Below are 23,701 nucleotides of genomic sequence, written 5' to 3' on the forward strand. Positions count from 1 at the left end.
CTGCCCTGGCTGGATTTGAACCAGGATCCTAAGATCTCAGCCTCTTGAGTAGCTAGGATTACAAGCGTGAGCCACCAGCTCACAGTTGATAGTTTTTTTTCCCCCCTGAAATAAGTACATTGAGTGTCTCAGAAAGCAAACAAGCCAGGCACTGGTGCCCATGCTTGTAATCCGAGCTACTCAGGAGGCTGAGATCTGAGGATTCTGAGTTGAGTCCGGCTGGATCGGGAAAGTCCATGAGACTATGACCTCTAATCACCATAGAGCCAGAAGTGAAGCTGTGGCGCAAGTGGTAGAGCACCAGCCTTGAGTGGAAAAAGCGAAGGTGCAATGTCCAGGCCCTGAGTTCAAGCCCCAGTGCGGGCACACACACACACAGAGCAAATAAACCAATCAACTAGGAAGGAGTTGGGCTTCAATGTCTTCCAGCCATAGAGAGATACTTGCGCATCACAGGGCAGGACAACTACCCTGCAGCCAACATAAGGACCAATTCTAGTTTGCTCTGGCACATGAAAAAAATCCTGTTGGCCCAACCCTCATCTGGGTTGAACGAAAGAAGCACGAACAAGGTTACTCTAGGTCAGAAACACTGAACGATGAGCTTGTCATAGGGTTCTTCTCAAAAATGTCTTGTCTTTCCTTTGAGCAGGACAACAAATTAAAAAGATATTCCTTGGCCTTAAATCCCATCCTTCTGTCTGTCTGTCTGAAGGAGCCTAGATGAAGCACGGGAGTCGTGGCTTACCTTCAGATTAGGTATCCATTCCTAATAGTCACAGGTCACAGGCATTTGCAAGGTCTTGATTTCTACTTCAGACAGAAAGAACCACATTGAGGCAAACACAGGAGGAAAGGGAGGAAAGCCACATTGTGTCTTCTGATTAACCCTGGCAGGCGCCATGTTTGGGTCCCCTGTATGGTGTCACTATGGACATTGTGGAGTGAGATTTTTAGGAATGGTTTTTCTCAGTCCTTGTGATACCCCATGATACAGGGAGTGCTGCTGTCCGTGTGTATGTGTGTGTATGTGTGTGTGTGTGTATAATATTTATATAGAATGTAAATATAAAAATGAATGTTTATATATTATATATATATATATTACTGTTTCCATTTTAGAAGATGGAGGCACAGAAAGTTCAGGAAACTAGCGATTATCACACAGCTTTGTAAGTAGCAGAACAGGCTTAGCAGGTAAAGGACCCAAGTCCTATGCTTGTCTTTTTTTTTTTTTGCATCCTGGAGATTGAACTCAGGGCCTCAGGCATGTTAGTTAGGCAGGCTCTCCACAACAGCAGTCAGGTCCTCAGCCCTTTCTTGCTTCTGAGTTATTTTCCCAATTCTCCTACATGGCAGGGACCACAGATCAATACTGCTATGCCCAGTTTATTGATTAAGATGGGGTCTTGTTAACTTTTTGCCTGGTCTGGCATGCAGATCTTCCTGATTTTCATCTCTCTCTCTAAGTAGCTGGGTTCCAGGCGTGAGCCACCTCACTTGGCAAAGCGTGTGTGTGTGTGTGTGTGTGTGTGTGTGTGTGTGTGTGTGTAGTGGGACTTGAACTCAGGGCCTGGGCAGTGGCCCTTGGCTTTCTCTGCTCAAGACTGGTGCTCTCTTACTTGAGCTACAGCTTCACTTCCGGCTTTATTTTCCCCTGCTTATTGGAGATATGAGTCTCATGGGTTCTTTCTGGGCTAGTTTCAAACCGTGATCATCAGATCTCAGCCTCTTGAGTAGCCAGGATTAGAATGTCAGCTCTCAGGAGGTTGAGGCAGAAGGGTATGGAGTTTGAGGCCAGCCTGAGCTACATAGCAAGATTCTGACTCAGAAAACCAAGGGCTGGAGACATAGCTCGGTGGTAGAACACTGGTCTGGCATGCACAGTCTTCAGTTCAATCCTCAGGGCATAATGTAGGGGGCTGTGAGTGCCATAGGGACTGTAGCAGGGCCCCCAGGCTAGACAAGGCACCTGAGGGGCATTCACTGTTCACGTAAAGTCCAAGGCTGAGCCAGCAGCCCCTTCCACCTCCATGTTCCACTGCACCTGGAGATGTCCCCGTGGTCCGGTTCCTCCTGTAATGAGATGTAAGGGACATGTGTTGGGGTAGAGAAGAGGCTGCTTCTGGAAAGGGTTTTACATCTGAAAACTGGTATTCATTCTTCTGCTGCCCACATTTGGATTGGATTGTGATGTGATGTTTCAGCTGTGGCAGCCATTTGGTGGCCATGAGGCTCTCTGTGAACAGACAGCAGGCTGAAGCTGGCCCTTGAGGACCACACCGTGGAGCCCTTTACCTGCCAGATGTCTTTGATGTGTGTGTGTGGGGGGGGGGGGGTAAGGGAGGAAAAGTACAGGAGTGAACATGAGTTCCTGGCTTGATCAATGCTCCCTTTGACTCCTCTGGAGAGGGCTGTGCCCTTCTACAGAAGCCCCAGTACCTACTGCTATTGTGAATACAAGATGTAAAGAACCTGGAAAAGGGCCTAGACAGTATGAGGTCTCTCTATGATTTCTGGCGAGTGCCATCTTTTAAACATTTCTTTCAGTCTTATGGTTTCAACTCAGGGCCTCATACTTGCTTGGCAAGCACCCTTACCACCCGAGCGAGCTACATCTCTAGATGTTCTTTTTTTTTTTGCTTTAGTTGTTTTTCAGAGAGAGTCTTGAGCTTTTGCTTGGACCCATGATCCTCCCATCTCAGCCTCCCGAGGAGCTGGGATTATAAGAGTGTACTCCTCCTATGCCGAGAATCCCAGTTACTTGGGAGGCTAGGACTGGACCAGGAGCCTTGACAGACAAATGCTTGAGACTCTTTTATCTTCAGTGAACCAGCAAAAAGGCAGAATGGAAGGTGTGGCTAAGTAGTGTAGTGCCAGCCCTGAGTGAGAAAGCCAAGGGGGATTGTTTTAGAGCTCAAGCCCCAGTACAGGAGTGTGCTACCTAGCTCAGCTTGTTTTCAAAATCGGGTCTTACTATCCTTTTCCCTATGCTGAACTCGAGCCTCAGTTCTCCTCCTCCATCTTCCAAGTAGTGGTGAACTACAGGTGTGAGCAACCCTTTCTGGTCCCCAACTGTTTTAGAGAATTAGTCCAACTTTTGATGGTACTGGCATTGGAATTCAGAGTCTCCTACGCGCTAAGCAGGCACTATGCCCACTGAGCCATTCCTCCAGCACTATTTTGGAAATGTTCCTATCTACAGAAGATGTGCAAGACTGATATAATAATAAGGGTTGGGGGTGAAGCTCAATGGTTGAGCCCAAGCTTGGCATGAATGAGGCCCTGGGTCCAACCCCCCAGGGCCACCATCACCAACAAAAACAAAAACAAAAAACAAGCACAGGCAAACCCTAAATTCAACCTGCTAATTGAGCACTTCTTGCCATGCTTGTTACAGCATTCTCTCTCTCTCTCTCTCTCTCTCTCTCTCTCTCTCCCACACATACTCTGGCTTTTGCTTTCTCATGCTGGTCATGGGACTTGAACTCAGGACCTCTTGGAGTCTTGCTTGGCTTTATTCTGCTCAAAGCTGGTGTTCTACCACTTGAGCCATGAAAGCATAGGTCTTGGCCATCCCAGGGGACCATGCAGAGATAATCACAGACAGGAGACGAAGGTTCATAAGGAGGTTTGTTAGTGGAGCCCTAGTTCCCACGAGAGAGGGAGCTCCATGGCGTCTGCACCTTATCCAGGTGGCAGCTTCTCTCTGGGGGTAAAGGGGAAGTAGGCAGGTAGTGAGTAGGAGTGGCTCATTAGGTAAGGGTGGATCTGGGGCTGCGTGGGAAGAGCTGAGGACCTGAGGCTAGGGAAATGCTAACAAGCCACACTCCCACTTTTTGCCTTTTGCTAGTTAATTAGAGACAGGAGTGTTATGGCCTTTCCTGCCAGGGCTGACTTCAACTCAGGGTCCTTAGATCTCAGCCTCCCGAGTAGCTAGGATTCCTGGCATGAGCCAGCTTGGTCTTTCTCTGATTTAGAGGATGTTGCAGGAGGGTTCCCTGCCCTCATTCTTTTCTTTCCTAAGTATTTGCTAAGTGCCCACTACAGGCCAAATATTAAGCTCAGTGCTGAGAACACTTCAGAGAAAAAAAACAAAACAGATTCTCTGCCTCAATCGCGTTTTCTGGGAGACAGACAACTGAAACAACTGAGATGGTGTTAAACATCTGAATTGTATATCCTTGGAGAGCAGTGTAATGTCAGTTTATGTATGCATGGAGTTTTGTAAGTTTTACCTGAGGAGGAGGCTTTGCAGAAGAGGCCTGGACAATAATAAGGAACAAACCATGAGGAAAGAAAGTTGTAGATAATGGAAACAGTGAGTGCAAGGATCCTGGGGCAGGAGCGAGCCTGTTATGTTCAGACAAGTAATTGTATGGCAGAGGAATGCGAAATAGGGAGCCATATATTGTTTGGAATCCCAGAGAGGAGTAGAGATCCAATCAATTAGGGCTGAGGTTTTATCTCAAAAGCAATGAGATATATTGGAAGTTGTTCACCTCTGAGTGACATGTCTTTAATATGTAATTTTATCAAGATCCTTGGGGCTAGTAGGTGGGGGTGGCTTGCAGAGAACCAATGAGAAATGGGAAGAGAGTAGCTGGGAGACATTAGCAGCTGCCCAGATGAAAGGTCTGAGCTTCTGTCTCTGACCACTTAGCATCAAACCCAGTTGTCCATCATTAGTTGTTTGGTAAAGGAGTGAATTCTTCCCTGCAAGCCAATCTTTTTTTTTTTTTTTGCCAGTCCTGGAGTTTGAACCCAGAGCCTGAGCACTGTCTCTGGCTTCTTTTTGCCCAAGGCTAGCACTCTACCACTTGAGCCACAGCATTACTTTTGGTCCCTTCTATGTATGTGGTGCTGAGGAATCAAACCCAGGGCTTCATGCATGCTAGTCAAGCACTCTACTGCTAAGACACATTCCCAGCCCCAGGCCACGTTCCCAGCCCCACCCCCCAGCCAATCTTGGCTGAGCACGTGTTCTTGGTAAACTCTATGGTGAGTTCAGAGGATAAACCAGCAAAGAGACAAGACTTGCCCTTCAGGCAGCCTTTATTCTTGTCAGGAATAGAGATAAGAAATAACCTAAGTGAAAAATACATAGTGTTTCAACGAGGAAAAATGAAGCCAAGGGCTGGGGATATGGCCTAGTGGCAAGAGTGCTCGCCTTGTATACATGAAGCCCTGGGTTCGATTCCCCAGCACCACATATACAGAAAATGGCCAGAAGTGGTGCTGTGGCTCAAGTGGCAGAGTAGCCTTGAGCAAAATGAAGCCAGGGACAGTGCTCAGCCCCTGAGTCCAAGGCCCAGGACTGGCCAAAAAAAAAAAAAAAAAAAAGAAAAAAAGAAAAATGAAGCCAAGAAGAAGGGCAGGGAATGGGGATTTGAGTGAGCAAGGTCTTAAAAGTAGTGCAATCAGAGAAAAGACTTATTTATTTTTAATGCTGGTCCTTGGGCTTTAACTTGGGGGCCTGTGTGCAGTTTCAAGGCGAGGACTCTGCCACTTGAACCACAGCTCCATTTCCACCTTGTTAGTGGTTAATTAGAAATAAGTATGTCATGGTCTTTCCTGCCCAGTTTGGGTTTTGAACTTTGATCCTCAGATCTCAGCCTCATGAGTAGACACGATTACAGGCTTGAATCACCAGTTTAGGGTGTGAGCAATTTGGATTTCTAGGGGGTAGAGGGAGGGTTCTGGGCAGAGGAAAGAGCAAGTACAAGGTCTCGGAGCTGGAGAGCATGCTGGAGAGACTGAAGGGCCCTGAGGTGTACCTACCTGGAGGAGTGGAAGAGGAGAGGGCAGGAGCCCTGGGGGCGACAGGGAAGCTGAGAGACGGGTGGTATAGGACACTGGAGGGACGCAAGTATTTTTGTTTTGTGTTTTTTTTTTTGCCAGTACTGGGGCTTGGACTCAGGGCTTGAGCACTGTCCCTGGCTTCTTTTTGCTCAAGGCTAGCACTCTGCCACTTGAGCCGCAGCGCCACTTCTGGCCATTTTCTACATATGTGATGCTGGGGAATCGAACCCAGGGCTTCATGTATACTAGGCAAGCGCTCTTGCCAGTAGGCCATATTCCCAGCCCGATGTAAGTACTTTGGATGAGAGACAAAGACCAATTTGGCTATGTGGAGGAGAAAGGACTCTAGGCATGGGAAGGGTGGAATCTGAAAAGTGAGGAGGCCGCTATGGCAGTCCTGTTGGTGGTCACTGGGCTGGTGCCAGGTTATTTTATTTTACTCACACCGAAGGTATTGGCTGCAGGTTCAATATTATTATCTAACATATACTCCATTTAAAACTTGTTCCCTTTACTCCTGCCTATAATCGTAGCTACTGAAGAGGCTGAGATCTGAGGGCCAAGGTTCTGAGCCAGCCAGGGCAGACAAATCCCAGAGACTTGTATCCAATTAACCAGCAAAAAACAAGCAAGCAATAAATAAAAATCAGGAATTGAGGTGTGGCTCAAGTGGCAGAGTGCCCACAGGGGAAAAAAGCAGAGTGAAAAAGAGGCCTTGAGTTCAAGCCCCAGTTACCAGTGCACAACGCATGCACTGTGCATGCCCACGTGTGCACACACACACCTGGATCCAACCAACCAACCAGCTAAACAAACAAACAAAAAAAGAAGGGGGGGGGGGAGGAAGGAAAAAGAAAACATGTTCAACCAAACCTCTGTATTTTACTTGGTTTTCACGCCTTGGGTGCACTGCCATTTCTGAGTCTAGGCTAGTGGCTTTGAGGAAGGTCTCACCTTCTGGATTGGTTTGGTTATTTTCTTTCACGGTTCAGTTCGGGTGAGCTATTTTTATCTATTTACTTATTTTGGGGGCTTCCCGCATTGCATCACATCAGCAGACATGTAATGACAGTTCGTTCTGTGTGTGTGTGTGGGGGGGGTTGACACCAAGTTCGATCGATCACTCGACTCGGTTCAGGTGGCTTCCGCCCGCTCTCTCCATTGTAAGGCATGCTGTTGGCCGGTTGCACTTCATAAACACCCGGTGTGTGGGGGGGAACCTGAATATTCTCGGGCCTTGTAACCTTCCACCCAGTGACTTAGTGCCTAGTGAACAGCCTCAGGGCTCCTGCCCTCCTACCTCAGTGGCTCCTCTGGAAACTCGGGGCGATCTGAGTGCTGGGCATACAATAAATGCTCCATGAGATATTTCTAGATGGAGGCGAGCCCGGGCGGGAGAGGGCACCCCGCCTCTGCGGGCCGGCCTGGGGCCGCGGATGCCCGGGGGGTCGAGGCGGGTCCCCCGTGGCCACGCCCTCGTCCTCCGCCGCCTGTGGGGCGGGGGCGCTGAGACCCAAGGCCAGCCGCGCACGGGCCCCTGGGACCGGTAGTGCTGGGCGTGGCCCGAGGACTACAAATCCCAGCGGTCCCCGCGCCGCGCCTCTGGCGGCTGCCGCCTCAGCCCCTCACAGCGCCGGCGGCGGCCGCGGCGTAGTCAGCGGCGGTGGCGGCGGCTGCGGGCAGAGCGGCGAGTTTCCGATTTAAAAGCTGAGCTGCGAGGAAAATGGCGGCTGGCGGTGAGTGGAGATAAAGGAGGCGGCGGCGGCGGGCGAGGGGTGGGGTGCGAGGCGAGACGGCGGGGAGAGGGCGCGGCGCCCGGGCTGCCCGCCGCCAGCGGCGGCGTCGGCTCCTGCGAGGCGCTGAGGGGCGCGCCGGGAGGGCGGGCGGGGAGTGCGGGGATGGAGTTTGGGGTGTCGGGGCCACCGCTCCCCTTCCGTCCCCGGGCAGCTCGCGGGCGGTGAGAGGAGCCCGGGCGGAGCGACGGCGGGCTCGGGGGCTGGAGCGGAGTCCCCGAGCGCAGGGGCTGCCCGGGAGCTCGGGGTGCACCCGGGCCCCCCGCGCCCCCCTCGGGTCCCCGAAGTTGTGTCCCCGGGGCTGCGGACGCCCCCCGCGCCGCCCCGCCGCCTCTCCGCGGTTACCCGGAAGGGCATGGCTGGGCGGCGGGGACCCCCCGCCCGGCCTCGGGGACCCCCGCCCGGCCTCGGGGCCGCGCTGGCACCAGGCTGGCGTCGGTGGCTCGCTTCCCTCCGGCAAACCCTCAGCCCCGGACCCGGGGAATCCTGTTTCCTGCAGGATTCCCATCTTGGGTCCGGGAGGCGCTGGGCAGTCAGTTTGCTGGTGGACATGGCGGGGGGCGGGTGTCGGCTTGTCGGGGAGCCCCGGGGTCGGGAAATTTAGGGGTGCCGCGTTCCCGTCACCACCACCAACACCACCACCACCGGCCCTTCGCTTCCTCCGTCCCGTCGCCCGTAGAGTGGACCCGGAGTCGCCCGCCGGCGGGGACCGCAGCCCGGGTCCGTGCGGGGCGCGGGCGTCCCGGGCAGTCTGAGGGCATCTGGGGCCGAAAAGTTCAGCCAGAGAGCAGTTGGGGGCGGGGAGGGGGGGGACACAGCCCGCGAACCCTTCCGAGCCCCGGGTTCACGGTGCAGCGCTGGGTAAAGGTCCGCGCTTCTCCCCGGGGCGAAACTTCTGTAGCTTCTTCTCGCCCCCCCCCCCCCGCCAACCCCCCGTGCAAAGACTTCCTTTTAGTAGTTTCAGAGCAGCGCTTCAAAGGCAACCTGTTTTTGTTATTAAGAGTGAAGAAACAGGAAGGCGGTCCCCGCGAGCTGTGTCGCTCCCTGCACGGTGGGGGAGTCGCGGGAGCTGAGTGGTAGTGGGTTAGTAGCGCTATTCCATCTCCCCCGTGGAAGTGCCTCTCCCATCTTGCTCTGTCTTGGCTGCACTGTAAGCGGCAGGTTGTTGAAGAGCTGTTGGAAAATCATAGATCCTCAACGACTGCTGTTTGCATGAAAATGTTCATTGAAACCTGTACGTTCGTGAACTGGCCTTTTTTTTTTTTTTTTCTCCTCCTTTTAAATCAATCTGTTCTTGTGCCTACACTGGGGCTTGACTCAGAGCCTGTGGGCTGTACTTTGCTTTTTCCGCTCCAGCCTGTTACTCTACCACTTGAGCCATGTCGCTACTTCTGGCTCTTTTGGTGGTTAAGAGACCACAGTCTCATGGACTTTCCTGACCTGGCTGGCTTCAACCTGTATCCTCAGATCTCAGCCTCCTGAGTGAGTAGCTAGGATTACAGGCATGAGCCACCGGCATCTGGTGAACTGTTCTACCGCGTAGGATGCCCAATTGAAAAGGTATAAAACATTCAAACACGAATCTGTACATTTCCCCCCCCCCCCTTTCCCCACTGAGGCAATGACAGGTACTATCTTGTAAGCGTATCTCTGACTTTTCATTCTGTTTTAATATTTTCTTTGGAAACACATCCCTCTTGGATATCAGGGAGAAGCAGGGAGAGAAAATGGACAAAAAAGGGGTGATGTAGTGGAAAGAAATAGTGTGGGCTTTTTTTGTTTTTTTGTTTTTTTTGTCTTAAATACTGATACTCTTAGGCCTTTTGGAACTTGCTGCAATTGTTGGTTTAGGCACTAACACCTGTGAAGAAATAACCATCTCCAGGCTTTAGGGAGAAGAGCCCCGAGGAGTTCATCTTGTGTATGTAAGATGAAGCCTCTGTTTGTAAAATGATATTGAACACTATAGCTCCTGTCTCTAGAGGATGCTTTGGGTCTTAAATTTAAATGCACAGTAATCTAAATTACTAGTGATCCTAAACTTCAGAGTATGTTATATATTGGTAGAAATGACTTAATTGTCGAACCACCACTAAAAAAGAAAGTCAAATGCCAGCTATGGGTGTGTAGAAGAACGTTTTGTAGATGGGATTTGTGGACTAAATGGAGGCTGTCTGTTTCTACAGTAGTTATAAGAAATGCTTCTACCAGAAAATCTCCCTTAACTACAGAGGCTTTGAAAATACAACATTCATCATAATAAACAAGATTTCCAAAGCAAGTTTTAGAATTTTTAGAAACTAGACAGGAAGAGTCTCAATTGGTAGCTCAGGCTGGCCTTGATTGAACTGGAGATCTTCTGTCAGCCTCCCAAGTGCTGGGATTATGGGTGTGGTGGCTAGAATGGTTTTAAAAATTTACTTAAAACAGATCATTAGACCAGTTCAGTAGTGTTGCAGTTAGACTGTTAGGAATTATAAATACTTTCTATCTGCATATATTTTGAGTCCTGGGGGCTGAAGTTAGCATGTTAACATGGGCCTTACTTTTAGTCCTCCTCCCCCAAGGAGTTTCACTGTATTTTGAAAGTAGGCTGTGCATTTCCTTTCTGTAAAAATTTTTATTGTGCATAACTTCGGTGCAAAGAATTTTATTGTGCCCCTCACCCCCTAAATAAATGAGAATTCATTCAGTAAGAAGTGAGTGTACTATTGTATTGGACCCTGGACCCTTTTCTGGGAAATGTGTAAATAAAAAGTTCTTGGAATGATCGCTTACTCATGATTTTTTTTGGGGGGGTGGTAGGAGGAGGACTAAGAGCCTCATGCATGCCAAGCAAGCATTTTAATCACTGAGCTACACACACCTAAGTAACTAAAGCCTGTTGACTAGTATGTTGAGAAAGCCTCATTATGTCAGGGCCATCACGCTAAAGTTTTTTTTTGCTTGGGTTTTTTTTTTTTTTTTGCCAGTCCCAGGATTTTTTTTTTTTTTTTTTTTTTTTTTTTGCCAGTCTTGGGGCTTGGACCTGAGCACTGTCCCTGGCTTCTTTTTGCTCAAGGCTAGTGCTCTGCCACTTGAGCCACAGTGCCACTTCTGGCCATTTTCTATGTATGTGGTGCTGGGGAATCGAACTCAGGGCTTCATGTATATGAGGCAAGCACTCTTGCCACTAGGCCATATTCCCAGCCCCAGTCCCAGGATTTGAACTTAGGGTCTGTGCATTGTCCATGAGCTTCTTCTTGTTCATGGCACTCTACCACTTGAGCCACAGCTCCACCTGGTGCTGAGGAATCGAACCCAGGGCTTCATGCATACTAGGCAGGCACTCTACCTCAAAGCCACATTCCCAGCCCAAAAAATAATTAAAAAAAAAAGGTTGTAATTTTGGGTTTGAATCTCAGTACCACAGAAAAAGCCGGAAATGGCCCTGTGGCTCAGATGATAGTGTGCTAGCCTTGAGCAAAAGAAGCTCAGGGACAGTCAGTTCCCAGGCCCCGAGTTCAAGCCCCAGGACTGGCAAAAACAAAACAATTTTTTTTTCAAATTTTGTAGGTATTAGTTATATAAGTCTAGACTAGTATGCATTTGAGAATTTTGTAGCTTGGACACAAGGGTAAGACTTAAAAAAACTCACTATTGCCCTGTCCCTAAGTTGATTGTTACATAAATGGCTTTAGGGCTTATTTTTTGCATTTTTCAGGCTGTGTAATTTCAAATTTTTGCCAGAAGATGTAGAATGATTTTTGAAAACTTTTAATTTGTTGCAAATTTAGGGTAAGTATAGCCTCCAGTGGCTATGTGACTAAGTAGCAAATTTGCCACAGTTTAATACAGTTACTGCCAGTGCTTTTCTGCTACCATAAAACTAGTTGTTTATCATGATTGAAAAGATATTCTAGTTTCTCATCCATTGAACTAGAGTTTGGTTTGAACTTACTGCACTGAATAATAGTCTTTTCTTGTTACCCCTCCCCCCATTATTGAGTAGTTAAAGCTCTAGAAGGAGAAAATTAGCATTGAAATTTTGTTAGCTTTTTCTTCTTTTTCATAGTTCTGTAAATTGAAAGGAAAAGAATGACTATACATTTAGATTCCTGGGATAGCTTTGAGATTGAGTGTTACAGTAAAATGTTGGCATCTTCTCTTTTTTTTTTTTTTGGCCAGTCCTGGGCCTTGGACTCAGGGCCTGAGCACTGTCCCTGGCTTCTTCCCGCTCAAGGCTAGCACTCTGCCACTTGAGCCACAGCGCCGCTTCTGGCTGTTTTCTGTATATGTGGTGCTGGGGAATCGAACCTAGGGCCTCTTGTATCCCAGGCAGGCACTCTTGCCACTAGGCTATATCCCCAGCCTGCATCTTCTCATTTTTATGAGTGCTTTTTGAGATTGAGGAGGAGATGACAAAATAAATTTAAGAAGGAAGGAGGAGTGGCTCTCTTTCAGTGAGGCTCATCCGCCAGTTTGGTAATGTTTGTTAGGTAAATACATTTGGTTCATTATTTATTTATTTATTTTTGCCAGTCCTGGGGCTTGAACTCAAGGCCTGAGCACTGTCCCTGGCTTCCTTTTGCTCAAGGCTAGCACTCTGCCACTTGAGCCGCAGCGCCACTTCTGGCCGTTTTCTATATATGTGGTGCTGGGGAATCGAACCCAGGGCTTCATGTATAGGAGGCAAGCTCTCTTGCCACTAGGCCGTATTCCTAGCCCTGGTTCATTATTTTTGAGAGGTTTGTGAGATTATTTTGAGTTATCCACAGCCTAACCTTCCAGATGTATCATATGCCACTCAAATTGACTTAATTGCTTTTCCAACCTTCTTGTAGAAAGTTGTCAAATGAACAGGAAAGTGGCCGGAAGATACACAGCAGGACTAGAACGGAAAGACCTGTGTGGACTAGAAGGCCAGCTAGTTTAGCCACAAACCAGATAACCTTAGACTACATACTCCCAGTTCCCAGTTTTGTCAGTGTTAATCTTGTTTGGTGGGTATTGCTATCTAGGTGCATTTATAGTGGGAACAGTAATAAAAGTTTATTTAACTATCTATGTAGTAAACTTGGTAGCCTGGAGGCAAGGCAAGGAATTGAATCTGTTATTATTATTTTTTGTTTGCTGGTCCTGGAGCTTGAACACAGGGCCCGGGTGTTTTCCCTGAGCTTTTTTTTTTTTTTTTTTTTTGCTCAAGGAAGCACCATCATGTGAGCCACAGCTTCATTTCTGGCTTTTTGGTGGTTAATTGGAGAAAAAAAAAAAAGAGTCTCACAGACTTTTCCTGCTGGGGCTAGCTTTGAACCATGGTCCTCAGATGGAGCCTCCTAAGTAGCTAGGATTGTAAGCTGGGCAGGTGTTGCTTATTTAAAAAGAATTTCCTGAGAGCATATGGACCAGTGTCTTTTCTGGTTGGCTCCCTCCCAGCTCCTTCCTTGTTTTTATTTTTTGGTTAACATCTGTGTCATGTTTTTTCTAATCTGTTAGTTTAAAAAAAACTGGTCTATTTAAGAAAAGGTATGGCATTTTTTGTCTACTGTTCTATGAAGATAATTTTGTTGGTAAGATTTTTGTCTACATTTTTTTTTTGTTTATTCTATGAAGATAATTTTGTTTGGTAATGTCTGTGGTTAGAGCTGTTAGTGAAGATTATAAAACCTCACATTTTGGAAAGCAGGTTGATTAGAATTCTAAATTTAACTCTTAATTATCCACATGATGGTGAGAAAGGAGTATTGGCCTGGGTACCACAGAGTATGGGATAATCTGCTCCCTGGGGCTTTGCTTTTGGTAGCTATGGCAGCTGAGTTGGAGTGCTAGATGGCTAGATGGAAGACTGCAGAAATCAGTATAATCCTCAATTAGGATAAGCCTTATGGTTAATTGAATGTTGAGTGTATAGTTTAAATCCCATTATAATAAACTCCAGGGGACTGGTTAAATTATTTTGTTGTATTGGGATTATTAGGCTATATTAAATATTATTTAAAATAAATTAGGTGTTCGTTTTTGTTTGAAGTGTTAGAAGTTTTGGAAAAAAATTCTCTTATAAAAATTTGATAAGTTGTTAATCATGGACCTTCTTTTGCTTTCTTTTTTGATGTCACTGGGGCTTGAATTTAGGGCCTCAGGCCTGCCAAGCCAGTGCTCTATACTTGAGCCACACTTTCAGCCTTGAACCTACCATCATTAATGCTTTTGCCAAAATGCAAGAACCTATGTGAGCTGGGCAGATAATTTATTCCGTCCTGGGTCTTGAGTAGCTTTACTGGTTTATCTCAACAACCTACCCTCTAAGTTGATTAATTACCAAAATGTAGTGAGAGGAAGAGAGATTCTTCAGACCCTCATGTAACTTGATGCTTAAAGGTACCTGGCAGCTTTTTAATAGGCATTTTAGTATAGAATTTTCATTTAGTGTAACTTATCTTTAGGTCAGTAATAATAGCCCTTTTCAGTTGTTCAATGTACAGGTCAATTCATTGGCCAGTTTTTTAAAGAAAAGTAATGGTAATACTGTGTTCTTTAACTTGGAGATCATTTTCAAATAAATAAAATGGACATTTTCAAAAACAGGTTTTATTTATACATGAAAAATAAGTATTTTCTGCAATTAAATTTCCTTTGTGTTCTATATTTTTGATTGATACTTATCAAGTTTCAGGCATTTAAATACCACCTTCATATCTCAGGCTGCCCGGTTTCAGTTTGTTCAGAGAATTTTGATTGGTTGCAGCAAGACATTTTTGAAGTCATTCTTTTAAATAGATGTTCCATGAAGGAGGGAAAATCTGAAAGAGGGAATTTCAAAGCATCCCAAGCAGTGTTTTGAAAGTTCTGTCTTAAGAATGACTGCCTGGTAGGCAGGAAGCCTGCAGTTGTATTGTGGTATTGTTCTCTCTTGCATTTGAGAACTAAAGTACAAAAGAGGAGAAAGAAAGCACCCAGGGAAAAGAAAGGGGTTAACAATGAAAAGGGGAGAACATTTAGAGTAAATATTCTTAGCTCTTCTGCTTAAATAAATCTAAGGCCAAATTATTTTAACTTTGAGAGCAGATGTTTATCATAATCTAAATGTTCTTAACTGATGTTTTTGTTGAAAAGTTAATTGCTATTGCATAGAGCAGCATGATCATCTATGCAGTTTCAAAACAACTTAAATTTACTTACAAAAAACCTTAAATACTTTTTCCCCATTTTGGTATTTGGTGAAAAAAACTTGTTAGTTACCTTGGAAAGAATTCCTAGCAGTGAAGAGTTTAGAATACTATGTAAGCATGGATTGTTAAATTTGGGTAGATTCATCTTGCCGGGGAGTTTTTAGATTTATGAAATAAAGGAGTGTACTTTAAGGTTTCCAGGGTTCCTTATGTTAGAAAAGTCTGTAAATATAGGTTATTATATAGGTTCTTAGATTTGTCAGTCGTGGGGTTTGAACTCAGAGTCTAGGTGCTGTCACTGAGCTCTTTTTGCTTAAAGCTAGCCCTCTTTAAGCCACAGCTCCACTCTTGGTTTTCTGGTGGTTAATTGGGGATAAAGAATCTCATCATGCACTTTGCTGTCCAAGCTGGCTTTAACCATGATCCTCAGATCTCAGCCTCCTGAAAAGCTAGGATTACAGGTATGAGTCACCAGTGCCTGGTGAATGATTTATTTTTTTAATTATTATTATTATTTTTTTGTGATACTGAGGATTGAATTCAGAGTCAGGGCTTCTTGTTTGCTAAACAGGTGCTCTACCATTTGAACCTTTATGCCATCAGTGCCATTTTGCATTGGTTATTTTTGAGGTAGGGTCTTGCTTTATTCCCGGGGCAGGCATGAGCTGTGATTCTCCTACCTGTGCATCCCTGTGTGATTGAGGATGACAGGCTCATGCCACTGTGGGGGCTCCCTCTTATATCCTTTTCCCAAGTACCTAGTCTTATAGACTCGAGTTACCATACCCTGCTCTAATTTTTAGTTTTGTTGTGTATGAGATTGAACCTAGGGCCTCATTAGGCAAACTGTAGTTGAGCTTCATCTTAGCTTTTGTTTTTGGAGATAGCTATGTTGCTATATTGACCAGGCTAGGCTGGCTTGGAAATTGTGTAGCTCAGACTGGTCTTCTTGTTTTAACCTCCTTAGTACTGGGATTACAGGAATGTTACTGCCATGTCTGACTTCCTATTCAAATTTTATTGATCAAACATCAACTGAATTCAAGATTCTTACACTAGATAACAATGTGAAATCAGATACAGATTTTAGTGGTGATTAATCATTAAAATTTGAGGGACAGGATGATTTTAAATTGTTTACTTCACCATAGCATGTGCTGTAAGGTGGGTTAGATGTGTATGAGGGAGCAAGAAAGGAGAGCATTTTCACGTCCTCTATCTGGTGTAAAAATAGTGTTATTTTGTCTATTCTCAGCAAAGCTGTCATCAGTGAAATGGATTATTGAATTTAAGTCATCCTGTAGAGTAGCTGTATCAGCTTGCTTTTTGTTTTCACATTGAAATTTAACAGTTCTTGAAAATATTTAAACAATTACTCAGTATTCAAGGATGACCTAGTATTCTCTCTTCACCATGTTTCCCTTAGTTTAGACATCCCCTGCTATTTCTCCCCCCCCCCCCAAGTCCTGGGGCTTGAACTCAGGGCCTGGGCACTGTTCTTGAGCTCTTTTTACTCAAGGCTAGCATTAGCATTGTGTATTTGGTACTGAGGCTTCATGCATGCTAGGTAAGCACGCCACTGCTAGGCCAAACTTGCTCCCAAATTATCTCTTAACTCTTAGTTGACTGATCATGTTTATGTCTGTTTGTGATGATGATGATTGCCAGTCCTGGGGCTTGAAAGGCCTGGGCATAGCCCCTTAACATTTTTACTCAAGGTTAGTACTCTACCATTTTAGCCACAGTGCCACTTCTGGCTTTTTTTTGGTGGTTCATTGGAAATAAGAGTCTCATAGACTTTGTTGCCCAGGCTGGCTTTGAGCAATCATCCTCATATCTCAGCTGAATAGCTAGGATTATAGGCATGAGGTACCTAGTGCCCAGCACATTTCTTTTTGTATCCCAGTTGTCATTCTACCTTTTATTTTTTATTTTTTGCCAGTCCTGGTGCTTTGACTCAGGGCCTGAGCACTGTCCCTGGCTTCCTTTTGCACAAGGCTAGCACTCTGCCACTTGAGCCACAGCGCCACTTCTGGCTGTTTCCCATATATGTGGTGCTGAGGAACCGAACCCAGGGCTTCAAGTATAGGAAGCAAGCGCTCTTGCCACTAGGCCATATTCCCAGCCCTACCTTTTTTTTTTTTTTTTAATAAGAGAGTTAAGACTAGTAACATTTTCTGTTAGTATTGAAAGGTATGCTTTACTACTGTAATTTTGTTTTTGTGATCCTTGCTTCTTTCCTCTTCTTGCTTTGCTAATCTATTCTTCTAGTAGGGTTTATTCTTTACTGTATTTTTCTGTTTTTAATTCCTTCTTTACGTAGTATTCCCTTAGGTATCTTTTGCAGAGTTGGGTTAGTTGGAAATTCTTTCAGGTTTTGTTTATCCTAGAAGGTTTTTATTTCTCTTTCAATTATAAAGGACAGCTTCACTGGGTATAGTAGATTGACAACTGGGCTTGATTTTATGCCTTTTCATGCCTTCCTTGCCTTTAGTAGCTGTGTGAGAAATTTGCTTTTTTTTTTTTTTTTTAAATGGGCTTGCTGTTATGTAATGATTGTTTCCTCTCTTTTGCAGCCTTCAGTAGTCATCCCTTGTTTTGTATATTTAGTATTTACTATACTATGACTTCTGGTTTTTGTTCTCTGATCCATCCTGTTTGGAGTTCTGTAAGTCTCCATCACATGGATGACACCCTCTTTTTAAATTTGGGGATTTTTTTGCTATTTCATTGAATAGGTTATCTATATCTTTATCAAGTACAGTATGTCTTCTTTTCTTTTGTACCAGGGGTGTGGGACCCTGGCCAGAAGGTCATCAAAACCAGTTGGTACATTATGAGACAGACATTGTTGTATGCTTCTGGTTGGTTGCCCAGGATTGTTCACCTATATTGATAGTTTTGTGTAGTCTGCAAATGATATTCTAAATATCCAAATGGCGCTTGACAGAAAAAAGGCTCCATATCTGTGATTTATAGTTTTGGTGTTGTCCCAGAGGTCTTGCAAATCCCAGGTATACTTTCTTAGATTTGAGAACTGTCTTTGATTGATTGAATTCTTTATTTTCAGTCTTTGATATTTTAACCTGTTCTGTTAGGTAGGCTTTCAGCTGAGTTTTTACTTGTGCTAGTGAGGTCTTTATTTCTAAGAGTTATCTTCCATCTTCCCCCTCCCCCCCTTTTTTTTTTTTTTGGTTGGTGCCTGTTCTGGGGCTTGAACTCAAGGGCTGAGTGCTGTCCCTAAGGTTTTTTGCTCCAGGCTGGTGCTCTACCACTTGAGCTCTTTTTGGTGTTTAGGAGATTAAGAGTTTCTTGTACTTTCTTGCCTATGCTAGCTTTAAACTGTGATCCTCAGATTTCAGCTTCCTGAGGAGCTAGGATTACAGGCCTAAGACTTATTAAGTCTAGGCTTTGTAATGGAGTATTCCCCTGCCTCCCATGACCTCAGGATAGGTTGGAGCTCCTTTTTTTTTTTTGGCCAGTCCTGGGCCTTGGACTCAGGGCCTGAGCACTGTCCCTGGCTTCTTCCCGCTCAAGGCTAGCACTCTGCCACCTGAGCCACAGCGCCGCTTCTGGCCGTTTTCTGTACATGTGGTGCTGGGGAATCGAACCTAGGGCCTCGTGTATCCGAGGCAGGCACTCTTGCCACTAGGCTATATCCCCAGCCCTGGAGCTCCTTTTTACTTTCTTTCTGTTGGCTTGATTTCTCTATTTCTCCAGTTTTGTGACTTCCTGTCACTTACCTTAGTTATTACCTTAGTTCTAAGTTTTCTTCTTAAAGAACTTATCTTAGTTCTTTTCTTCCTGTCTTCAGGGTATCAGAATATAGTCTTTTCTGTGTCATCAGAGTCTTCTCACCAAGTATGATTCTTTTAATCTGTCTCCTTTTTTTTTTTTTTTTTTAAATTTGGAGACTAGGTTTCCATATATAGTACAGAATGGCCTTGAACTGGAAATCCTCCCTGCCTCTAGAGAGGATTACAAGTGTATGCCACCATTCTTGCTTAGTATATTTAACTTTGTTTTCCAGTCCTGGGGCTTGAACTTAGAGCCTGGGCACTGCTCTTGAGCTTCTTTTGCACAAGGCTAGCACTCTACCACTCAAACCACAGTGTTACTTTTGGCTTTTTCTGTTTATGTGGTGCTGAGGAATCAAACCCAGTGCTTCATGCATGCTAGGCAAGCACTCTACCACTGAGACACATTCCCAGCCTGTATTTATCTATTAAGTCTTCTTCTTTTTTCTTTTTTGTCATTTCAGGGCCTGGGCACTGTCCCTGAACTTTTTGCTCAAGGCTAGCACTCTATTGCTTGAACCACAGAGCCACTTCCAGCCTTTTCTGCTTATGTGTTACTGAGGATCAAACCCACGGCTTCATGCATGCTAGGCAAGCACTCTGCCACTAAGCCACATTCAGCCCTTAAAAGTCATTTTTGAGGTGAAGTGATCTGAAAGTTAATTTTATCATTTGTTTATCCACATGAATCAGTAAATCCTTGTCTATTTCCTCATTTATGAGAAGAAATTAAAATGAAAAACATCAAATACATTGGTCTGATGTCATCCTAATGAAAAAGTGCTGAAAATCTACCAAAAAACATTGTGTGAGTAAATATAGTTCAATGTGTTAGAGTGCTTGTCTAGCACATGCTAAGGTCTGATTTGATACCCCAGCACCCTAAAAAGAACAAAAACATGGAGTCATGCCCTTTTTAGTTGTTTTTTTTTCTAAACATCACTGAAAATCACTTCTTCAATACTAGGGTTCAAACCCAGGGTCTTACACATGCTAGGAAATTGATCTGAAAATCTCAGTCTGTGTATTTTAACCCATTGGTATGGAATGCATTCAAAGACAACACATATACCTACACATACTCTTGCTCTGGTTCAGGTAATCAGCATCACAACATGTTATTTGTCACATTTATGTTAAGTTATTGTAACTTTAAATCTCTTATGCATTTCCCTAGATACACTGTTATATAGATATTACATGCATTTCAATTAACCAATTTCTTAATTTGAAGATAAATTTTAATTCTTTTCTATCTGAATTATTTCTGTTACACTGAAATTTTAGAAGATTTAAAAAGGTAGTTTAAAAAAAGAGTGGAAATTTCCAGCTTAAAAAAAGTCAGACTACTGGTCTAATAACTGCTTTGCAGGAAGAAAAAATATGAAAAAGAACCGCAGACGTTCTGGATGTCAGCCTGTGAAATTTTCCACTATTTCCCATAATGACATGCAGTCTTGCTTGTACTGTTGTACTTGGTGCAACTACACTTGCACTCAGCCTGGAATTTGAAGTTACTATGTCAATGATAAGGTGACATCTGGCCAGCTTGTAATGGATAGTGCATAAATTCACACATCCAAGGTACTGTATATTTGCTTTATCTCTGACTTAATGTAGTTGTAAACACTGAACTTGGAAAAATACTTTAAAATCTTGTAATTTCAAATTTTCTTCCTGTAAAAGTTTTTTAATCAGAGTAGATTTATCATGCATCTGAACAGCTATGTAAATCATTACTGTGCAAATAAAAATTTTCTAGGATTTTATACTACATAGAATACTCAGAAAAGGAAAACAGTTTTACAAATATTTTTTTTTTTTTTGGCCAGTCCTGGGCCTTGGACTCAGGGCCTGAGCACTGTTCCTGGCTTCTTCCCGCTCAAGGCTAGCACTCTGCCGCTTGAGCCACAGCGCCGCTTCTGGCCGTTTTTTTCTGTATATGTGGTGCTGGGGAATCGAACCTAGGGCCTCGTGTATCCGAGGCAGGCACTCTTGCCACTAGGCTATATCCCCAGCCCTACAAATATTTTTAATAAAGGTTTTTATAAGCTCAATATTCATTAGATGTTTTTATATACTATTTTAGGTTCCTCAAAAGATCAGTAGACTGTGTATTAAAATTGTACCGTTTGCTTGGCTCTTCAGAAGTTTAAGGACAATATTTTCTTGGCAATGGAAGCACAGGTTGCCTCTGTAAGCTGCCAAAGCAGAAAGAACATTGAGAGTATATCACAACCACACTATAAATGTCTGTCTTCAATCTTAGGTGACAGATAGCTTATTAGTGGTATTAAAAAATGGGAGGGAAATGCAGGTTTTGAGTTAACTTGTGGGTTTTTTTTTTGTTGTTGTTTGTTTGTTTGTTTTTTGCCTGTCCGGGGCTTGAACCAAAGTTAGTGTTCTGTCACATTAGCCACAGCTCCATTTCTGGCTCTTTCATAATTTATTGGACATAAGAGTCTCATGAACTTTCTTGCCTGGGCTGGCTTTGAACCATGATCCTTAGATCACAGCCTCCTGAGTAGCTAGGATTGTGGGTATGAGCCATTGGTACCCAGCTAACCTTTTTTTTTTTTTTAATTCAAATTTTTGTTGTCATAAAGGTGATGTACAAAGAGGTTACAGTTACATGAGTCAGGTAAAGAGCACATTTATTTTTGGGCAGTGTCACCCCTTCCCTTGCTCTCTCTAGCCTGTTATTTTTAAATCTTAATTTTGAGAGGGTGTGTTGCTGAAGCTCACTTTAAACTTCTGGGCTCAAGGTATCCTCTTTCAGCTTCCCAAATGTCTAGGACTCTAGATATGTACCACTATCCCTGGAACCTTTTCACAAGCCTTTGTTTGTACAGTGATAAGTTGGGGGTTTCTTAGTTGCATGTATATGGTTTTGTTTTGGCCAGTCCTGGGGCTTGAACTCAGGGCAAGCACTGTCCCTGGCTTCTTTTTGCTCAAGACTAGCACTCTATCTCTTGAGCCACAGCGCCACTTCTAGCTTTTTTTATGTATGTAGTGCTGAAGAATCAAACCTAGGGGGCTGGGAATATGGCCTAGTGGCAAGGGCGCTTGTCTCGTATACATGAAGCCCTGGGTTCGATTCCCTAGCACCACATATATAGAAAATGGCCAGAAGTGGCGCTGTGGCTCAAGTGGCAGAGTGCTGTGCTAGCTTTGAGCAAAAAGAAGCCAGGGACAGTGCTCAGGCCCTGAGTCCAAGGTCCAGGACTGGCAAAAAAAAAAAAAAAAAAAAAGAATCAAACCTAGGGCTTCATGCATGATAGGCAAGATAGGCTATATTCCTAGCCCCTCTTCAGAAGCTTTTTTTTTTTTTTTTTTTTTTTTTGCTTCAAGATTCCTCCTCTTTGATCCCCTCAAGCAAGCATTCTCTACCCTCAAATCCTTTAATTCTCAGTTCAATTATTATTGTTGTTTTTGGGGGGGCTTGAACTGAGGGAAGTGGGTGGTGTCTGTGAGCTGTTTTGCTGGAGGCTAGTGCCCTGGCACTTGAATTGCAGCACCACCTCCTGTTTTCTGTTGGTTAATAGGAGATAAGAATCTCACTGATTTTCCTGCCCCTGGGCTGATTTCCAACCTAGATCCTCAAATCTTAGCCTCCTAAATACCTAGGATTACAGGTGTGAGCCACTGTCGCCTGGAACTTGATAGCCCCTTGCTTCTCTTTCCCCTTTCTCCTCATCTCTCCCCCCCAGATTGTACCCAAGGCCTAGGGAATGCTAAGCATGTTATATCATCATCCACACCTATGTCCACAGCCACTGACTATATCTTTTGTTCTTCATCTTCATTTGAACTTGTGATTCTTCCACTAAGCCTCTATTGTCTACAGTCTTGCTTGGCACTTGGCCCCTTACAGAAGATGGTGTGTGTAATAAATTCTTCACTAATGTCACTCTCCCTGAACTAGGTAGTGAGTACCTTTTTATTGGATCACAGAATTTGTGTACCCAGGGACTAATAACTTTCTGAGTACATTTTAGCACTCAGTAAATGTTAATTATACACACAAGCTCGAGAACAAGATGTAAGAAAATCTCAAAGTTACTGTATGTCTTAGTTTGATTTTAGATTACTGGCATCTTTTCAGAATGAATTGCTCTGGATAGCTATTTTTCAATATAAAAGTCATTGGGGCTGGGAATGTGTGGCTGAGTGGTAGAGTGCTTGCCTAGCATGTATGAACCCCACAGTACTACACAAACTGAAAAAGTCAGAAGTGGAGCTGTGGCTCAAGTGGTAGAGCACTAACCTTGAGCACAAAGAGGTTCAGGAACAGAGCCCAGGCCCTGAGTTCAAGCCTACGGACCAGCAAAAAAAAAAAAAAATTATAGAATGTAACTCTCGCTATATTTACATGGTAGTCTGGAAGCTAGTTCAACAAATGACCACATATGAAAACTAGGAGGATTTAAATGTCCTATTTAGGTGACTTCTAGTTGATTTGAGAGACAAACAAATCTTTGGGTCTGAGAATGCAATAGTAATTCATGATGTGATTTTTAGGCATGCCTTTAAAAATAAGGTATGTGATATTAATTTGTTTGAGTTGGAGGGCGGTAGTAAACCTGAGCTCTACAACATTCTATCCAAGGGAGCCTGATGTTCAACTCTTTAACTACAGTTATAAGACCTTTGCAAAAATGATTTGTGAACACATTGTACGATGACTTAAAAAGATATATAACTATAATTTGTTCTGCCTCCTGACGGTGTTTGCATTTTGTAAATAACTCGTTATTCTCTTTGAAATGAACGAAGTGTATGTTTTGTTTCTTGAAACTAGAGATGAAGTGCCCTTCATTTGTGCCCCACTCCACCCCCTCTTTTTTTTTTTACTTCAGCATTTATTCTGGCTTTTTCTTTAAACTATTTCTCTCCTCCTCCTCCTGCTCCTCCTCCTCCCCCTCCCCCCTCCCCCTCCCCTCCCCCTCCCCCCTCCTCCTCTTTCGGTACCCATCCTGAGGCTTGACCTAAGGTCTTGGGCTGTCTCTGAGCTTTTGTGTTCAAGGTGAGCACTCTCTCACTTGAGTCACAGCTCTACTTCCAGCTTTTTACTGGTTAATTGGAAATAAGGGTCTCAGAGTTTCCTGCCTGGGGTGGAGTTGAACAGTGATCTTTGGATCTCAGCTTCCTGAGGAGCTAG

At 44.3% G+C, this 23,701-nt stretch overlaps 1 protein-coding gene across 5 annotated transcripts in view; it reads left to right on the plus strand.

Moving 5' to 3' along the window:
* Positions 1-7,437: 7,437 nt before the first annotated feature.
* Positions 7,438-23,701, plus strand: part of Ncoa3 (nuclear receptor coactivator 3) — an 84,844-nt gene continuing 68,580 nt past the window's right edge. For 4 of the 5 annotated variants that reach the window (XM_048349582.1, XM_048349586.1, XM_048349585.1 and 1 more), the window contains exon 1: positions 7,438-7,538. The gene's annotated coding sequence lies outside the window, so the exon portion shown is untranslated. Of the gene's footprint in view, positions 7,539-19,650; positions 20,125-23,701 lie in introns of those variants that run through there. The other variant, XM_048349583.1, reaches the window with a different exon arrangement.

The sequence above is a fragment of the Perognathus longimembris genome, chromosome 6, assembly GCF_023159225.1.
Source record: "Perognathus longimembris pacificus isolate PPM17 chromosome 6, ASM2315922v1, whole genome shotgun sequence".
Taxonomy (NCBI): Eukaryota; Metazoa; Chordata; class Mammalia; order Rodentia; family Heteromyidae; genus Perognathus; species Perognathus longimembris.